Genomic DNA, 8100 nt, shown 5'->3' with positions numbered 1-8100 from the left:
ATATTCATTTGAATCAATGTTAGTATGTTAGTTAGGATGAATACCTTGGAAAGTTCATATTTCCATGTATAATAGAGAAAACATAGATCCAAGGTATTTAGGGTTGCATGTACACTTAGGAGTGTTAAATGCTCAAAACCCAACAATAACATCAAAAGAGGTGTACCTCGGTGGAAAATCAATCAAAATAGTAAAACCGAATGGAGATATGGCATGACTAAGCACTCGACATCACAAAAATCCATCAAAACAGAGATGAAAATAGTTGAATAGGTGAATGCATCTCACCTGCATCAGACAATCTAAATCATGAACATAAGATATAAGACATAGGACATAAGACATAAGTCATAACACACAAGACATATGAGATATGACATAAGATAGATGCCATAAACTATAATACCTAAGCATAAGCCATGAGCCATAAGCCATAAGCCCACCTATACCACACCAATAAACCCAAGAATCTTACACCCATTCCTAATTGATAAGTGCCACCCCTATCACACACACATCGCCCCACCCCACCCCACCCTATCCTCACCCTCACCCTCAACATAGCAACCACTCATCCCTACCTACAAACCAACAATTATACCCTACCATATCCCAATATCCCAATATCCTCTCGACCCTACCCAAAATCACCTTTATATACCTGTACACTCATGGACACATCCCAATTCCATTTACTCATACCCACACACATGTACATATATAAGAGGGAGTCAGAAAGCTTGGATAAATAATTTTATTTTTGGAAACATTAAATGTGGAGATGAAGATAACAGCACATATATCTATTGAAATGAAACTAAAATAGCAAAGGTAAAGCCAATATTGGTTAAATTGAGTTTTGAAGAAAAATGTTAAATTAAAGCAAGTTGTCAAAAGATTTTAGCGAGAATATGACTTACATTGTTAGGAAAGGTCTAGTAAGTTGTATGAAGTGGTTATAAAATATTTTATCGATGATAAATAAAACTGATGAAGCGAAATAACTTTTCGATGGAAGATTAAGAAGTAAGGAGTAAGTATGTTAGTGTAGCTGATCGTACCTATATACTAAGGCAAGTACAAGGTGAGTATAAGGCGAGTAGCGATGTCTTTTTCCCCAAGATAAAGGATAATAAAAATTGTTTGAAAAACATTTTATGGTGTCAATGCGGTTTACACCTTTTATAGAGGTCAAAAGGACATCCTTGTTGGGTTTTGAGCATTCCAACACTCCTAAGTGTACATGCAACCCTAAATACCTTGGATCTATGTTTTCTCTATTATACATGCAAATAAGAACTTCCAAGGTATTATCCTAATCTAGCATACAAAACAATGAATGTAACAAGATAGAATACATACCTCTTTGATGTAGAAAGTCTTCATGAAGCTTGAGTGCCAAGTGCCCCAAGTGTGACACCTCAAATGGTTCACACAACACCAAATACACTTGGAATAACTTGAGAGAATTCTACACTTCATAAAAATCGGCTAGCCCTTTCTTACTCTATCTAGTGACCGAGTTTGGTGAATAATATGATGCTTATATAGTTAGGGTTACACCATGTAAACCCTAATTGACATGGCCTTTCATTTCCATGATCCATGGGTTCAAAACACCATGGAGCATCCATGGAGAATCATATGGGTTTTAGCCCAACTAGATAATCCATGGAGCATTACCCACTATATAAGTATGGATGATTTACACAATCAACCCATATATTTAATTAGTCTTCTTTTGATCACTTAATTAATCCTAGATTAATTCTTGATCAATACTAATTAAATAATCTTATTATTCTTATTATTAATATACTAGAACTTATAATATATTAATAACCATAAGTGTCTTATTTCACTCATTTTAGTCTATCCAAGTGCATGATGCCATGCAACCCAAATGGACCATGCCGGGGTGGGTCAAGTCTTACCAATTATAGTTATGGACTTAGACATTAATCCAACAGTCTCCCACTTGGATAAGTCTAAAACTAATATTGCGTATGACTTCAAGAACCGACCGGCAATCGTAGCTCTCAAAAGCTTCTGTCGAACTCTGACCTTGTCGATGAACTCTGACCTTTGTCAATGACTTGTCCATTAGATAAGGGATCATATATTCCTCCATTCTAGATATCATATGAACTGAGACATGGATTATAATAATTCTCTCTGTCCATTTGTTGTTTCCCGATTTCCGATTTATGATGACTAACTAATTGAACAAATCAAATCAGTCCTGGCCCGGCCGAGCACGTCCATTTGTCATCATCAAATCATCGAGGGGCCCACATATATCGCTTTTATCCCGAAGGTAAAAGGAATGGATAAACTTCGACTCATATGGCTTGTTCTACTACTTGTTGAATCATACACAAAGGCACTTTTTATAGCACCGAGTTACCAAATGCGTTTTCGTGCAATCAATGTACAACCAACTCATAGTAACAACTCATATCTCTAGGTTTGAAGAATATAAGATATTATCGTCTCATGATCACTCGTGATAAAATCCATGAAGTGATTCCAATGAGCGCGGGTTGAATCCAATACTCAAAACTTATGAGCACTCATGAGTGTTGTAGCCCTTTGTCCAACACCTTAGACCTCTACAAGCCAACCCATGACAGTCTTAATTCATATCTACTTCCAACATATGACCGACTGTGGATGGTTTGAATAACTTAGTCATTCCGGAAGAATAACCTAGTTTATTCAGGAAGTCAAAACATGCAAAATGAAACTCAATAATAATTGAATCTAATATGGTATCAAAACCTATGAACATAAATAAATGTGACAACCCCAAATCTAATTCCGTTACAAACCCCATTTTCACTAACGGAACGTGTCACTATACGTTATTTTATGCAATATTTGGAATCGTCAATATCCGAATATCTAAATTCATGCATGGCTTAATATTATCATAAGAAATATAACTCGTATGCGTTAACCCCGTTTAACCTAATAGAGTTGTATTACCCTCTTCAACCACTTCACCCGGGTAAAAAGTTTTAACCCAGGTAACTTTAAACATCGGGTAGCCGTGTATCGGGTGCGATTCCCGAGACATATGCAATGGGTGTGCACAACATTTGAACACTCAATTACTATACACCCACTCTCTCTCTACTTTCTCTCTCTAGAACTCGAAATCGACCCCGTTTCCGCTAATTTCCGACTTCCAAACGTAAGTACTCATCCTCTATCTTATTCTAGACATGTTTCATTAAATTTGAGGGCCAAAAATCATAGGAATCAAGGTTCAAAGAGGAGTTTACGGCCTAAGAAGCTCCTTAGGCCGTAAACCCCCAAAAACCAAGCCAAAGACCAAGTTTTTCCTCCTTGTATGTTAGTATACTAATTAAGGCTTATAACTTGAAGGGTATGGACATTAAAACACAAGAAAATGATGCTTAAAAAGGAGTTTACGGCCCAAGCATGTGCTTAGGCCGTAAACACCTCAAACACCCCAAAAATCTATGTTTTAAGCCCCAAAAACACTTCTAGGATGTTTGGTAATTTAGACATAACAACAAGGAAGGCTTAAGTGCATTAAACATAATCATTTGAACACAAAAAGAGGAGTTTACGGCCAAGGCTAAGCTTGGGCCGTAAACACCCAAATTTTTGTGTCAAACAAGTCCCTAAACTACCCTAATGCATGAAAGGAATTTACATAAGGCCTTTGGAAGTGTGTTGTACCACTAAACACCTCATTTTGATACCAAATGAAGAGTTTACGGCCAAGGATATTCTTGGGCCGTAAACTCCCCAAAAATGTTTGCCAAATTGTTCCAAACTCACTATAGGGCCCTCTAGGATTTTTCTAAGCCATTTGGGACCATGTTGTACAAGTAAAACCTACATCTTGAAGGGTTTATAGGAGTTTACGGCCCAAGAACAAGTCTTGGCCGTGAACTCCCCAATTATGTCACAATTTATGATGTTAAATCCTTCCCTCTTGGTCCAAAACACCCACCACTAAATTAAGGAAGCGATATAAGGACTTAAACATACATTTTGGGACACCACTTGAGTTTACGGCCAAGCCTAGGGGGCTTACGGCCATAAACTCCCAATGGGTGGCTTTTAGGCCATAAACTCTAAGAGAGTAAACTCATGGACCCTCCCGTAAATCATCCTTGGCCTTGTACCACTCCCGGGAATCCTTTCTAGGCCTTAAAACCCCGAAAACGACACTAGAATGTCCAGATACGATAATGAAAAGCACAAGATGATTAACTTCTTGTAAAATACATATTTCATATGACATTAGGGTCCTAAAAGGTGCTCAAGTGGTTATTTGGTACCAAACGCTCAATCGACACTATTGCCCGATTTACTCGATTCACCCGATTTCCGCGATTTCAGGTGAGTTCATACCCCTTTAATGAACCTTTCAAGTGTTTTACATGTTTTAGGGGGGAGATACAAGTTGCTTGTGAATGTTTATGTAAAGTTTTACAAAACGATTCCCGAGTTACAAGGACTAATCACATGTGATTCACTACTCTTAGCTCAAATCACATGTGATTTGTCCCTATGCCTTAAAAACGGGTTTTACCCTTTTCAAACTATTATTAAACAGTGAATCAGAATTTAAATGTTCTTTTGGAAAATACTTTTATTTAATCAATTTGCTAAAAAAAAAAGTAACCACTCTGATATATTCATATAAATAAGACTTGGAGGACTTAGGACCGATATCTTGCCTTATTTCCTGTTCTTGTTTGATTGTGGGCTTAGGGTAGTAGTTATCCGTCCGACCGTCGTTGATTTCTTACTTATATAAAATCTGTATATCAGTATGGGATACGAATATTACTGCTTTCACTTAATGCTAAAGTCACCTACGTGCTAAGAAACACCCCCACTAAGATAACCATAATAGGTATGGTTAGGGTCGCTACCGCTACTACTCGCTAAAGTTATGACTATCTACACTATAATACTCACTATTACTAGACGATACACTAGTAAGAGAATACACTATGATCAATACTAAAAGATTACTACACTATAACCATAGAGAAAACACTAAACAAACAATAATACACTAACCCGCTATGAGATACTCTATTCACTATTCACTACGCCCGGAGTGTTCCAGCAGGAGACGACTCTACATGTATAGATTTATACGGGGCAGAAGCTATTACATCCCGACTGTTAATCTCAGTCCGCGCCGTGCAGTCCCAGGGATGCCACTACTCACTATACTGTGCATGACCGGGGAGGTCATGGGATCCTCTATTATCTTCACTATTAGTAATATACAAGGAATACGCTACAACTACTCTAAAATACCACACTAAATGCTAAAATGCATCCCGAAGTAAGTAAGTATCTATCACTAAAGGAAGCTTGCACCTCTATCACTGATTACAGGCTCAACCTATTCCGTCACACTTGTTATTTGGAGATTTGCCAATATGTTTTTACAATAATCTGTTTCAAAGAAATGAAGAATGTATAATTTTCACCGATTGTCACTTACAATGTATTTCTGGAAAATATGGGATTTTATAAAGTTTCTACTACTTATGAACATAAATGATACATTTTTAGCACTAATGCTTTGTATACAAAACTCACACTAAACTCTTATGAACTCACCAGCTTTATGCTGATAATTGTTTTCAAAATAACTTGTATCTTCAGGTCAAAGATAGATAGGTACAGACGCGACATTTTTGGAGAAGGTGGAGCACACAAGACCCTTCTCTTATTTTTGAATTGCTTTTGGGTGATTGTTAAACATTACAAAACACGCATGTAATTAAACTCACTATGTAATACTATGGTTGTGTGTTTCTTGTTTCTACTATTATGCAATTGTGATGATACTGTTCGCTACGTCATCCACCCCGAAATGTATTCCGCCGTTATCGGTTTTGGGGTGTGACAATAAAACACCTTTTATTTATCACCATATGATTACACATTATTCATTGTATACTGTTTCAGCTATCAACTTTATTCTCGAATTTAAAACAATAGTTGTCCCATGCTCCAAGCATGTACACTATGTTTTCTAAATACTAGTCATGCCACACACCAAGTATGCATACTATGTTTGTCTATGATCTTTACTTTGTGAACTAGATCAATTGAACATAACTTCCATGATTCTCTTTTCACACTCCCAAATCCTTACTGTAAATGCAAGAATTCCAAATTCATGCCATTTACTGAAATCTGTTAGATTCTAAACTTATATGCATTGAACCCCTTGTAATGATTATTCACAAAGTCAGAAGGACTTGACAACAACCGTTACAGACCATTCCAAAGGAGATCAGCTCCTTGGGAACATCCTTCTTGCATTAAGTTTCCTAATCTTAAACAGATTGAAAATTCTAACTTTGAAACATTTCCAGATTCCATTTTGACTATTACTTCTGAACAAGAGTTGCCTCCTTACAGATTATGTCAATATGGTCCTTCCAGAATTATCACTATACTTCCAACTGTCCTTGAGCAACCAATCTTTGGTAAACCTTAGATTGTCCTTGACAATTTTTTAATCCTTTTAATCCTATCCAGTTCTAAACCTTTTCCCTTCTTAATGCCCCAGGCATTTGGAAAATTTTAGAAAGGATGAATACATCACATGTAATTGATACTATATCCGAAGCATATTGGACATGATTCATGATGTGTCACATAAAGACTAAACCAGTCTTTTGCTATAACATTTCCATTTCAATTTGCCAAGTTCTCATAATTCAGATTATGTAAAGGGATGCCGTAATCATAATCGAATTTTAGATCGCAAATAATGGACTCATATACAAAATTTCCTTATGTTGAGCCATTCCAACATGAAATTCATATATATCCTTGACTAAATGATTAAAACCTCACGATCTAAGCTTATAGATTTGAGATGAAGTATAATTTTCTCTCCCTTAATTATAGCAAAACAACTCTTTCCCAGTTGAAACTTTTGTTTTCTATAATTAACATTGCTAACTTGCAATACTTATCATAATTATCATGTTCCCACTAACATGATGATTATTAGCATAACACTTATGCTCCCACTAGCTTTGACATGTACTCAGAAATCAGGTGACTTCCTTACCAAATTTCAGATTTTTGATACTAGATTGTTTTGATAAAACTTAATCAAAATCATACACCTTCCCTTAGATAGCACACTTGTGTGTCTAAACAATTATGAAGAGGGATGCCGTAATCATAATGGTTAGACCATTTTTCCACTTCTCACAAGTCCAGGTTAGTGTGCCGGTAAACCACACACGCTCCACTAACGACTTTGAGAATGCAAATATCACAATTGTTATCTAGCTAAAATCTACTTAGTGAAAGTGTTTCCTCACCATCATTTTCATGAATCGGAGAGAAACCTTATGACACTTAGATTTTTATGGTGTATGAGTTCCTACCCATATGAATTTGTCAAAACCATAATCACAAGACAAGGATAATGACAAATCCAAACTCATATGGATTGAAATCAATCTTAATTTCTTGCCACCTGGCAGCTCAAGGGCCTTCCATTGCTTCCAAGTTGTTGTGTAACAAATTGAGAACTCTAAGAACTCATATGCAAAGCCAACTTTTACTAGAATGGCCCAGAAAATGTCAACACGATAGGTTATAAACCTCAAGTCGTGTGCTAGTGAAGAGCTTCAGGTTTTATTCTTGATTAGTTCTTGAGACTTTCAAGACCTTTAAGACTCCCACTGTCCTCTTGACCTATAAGACTCCCTTGTCAAACATCCAAGAGATAGTGCGGATTCTAATCAAGACAAACACTTCACATAATTGGCCTTACTTGGTCTTTGTTTTATCTAAAACATCACAACTTACCAATTTCAAATGTACAAGAGTAGGAAACTTTAACTCTTACATTTGACAAGTGTTTTAAACCATCTTTAAGACATGTCACTCAAATTACAATCCTGGAGTATGACTCTAAGACTTGTATTGGAACGAAGTATGACTCATCTTCTTGATATAACCATTTCAACAATTCAAGATTCCTCGTCTTAGTCATAAGAATGCACTTAGAGGATAAATTGTGATAAGGTCTCTAAATCATTAGGATGATCATAAAACTGA

This window comes from Lactuca serriola, chromosome 3 (genome assembly GCF_051521515.1).
Source record: "Lactuca serriola cultivar US96UC23 chromosome 3, Lser_US96UC23_V15, whole genome shotgun sequence".
Classification (NCBI taxonomy): domain Eukaryota; kingdom Viridiplantae; phylum Streptophyta; class Magnoliopsida; order Asterales; family Asteraceae; genus Lactuca; species Lactuca serriola.
This window is presented reverse-complemented; position numbering follows the sequence as displayed.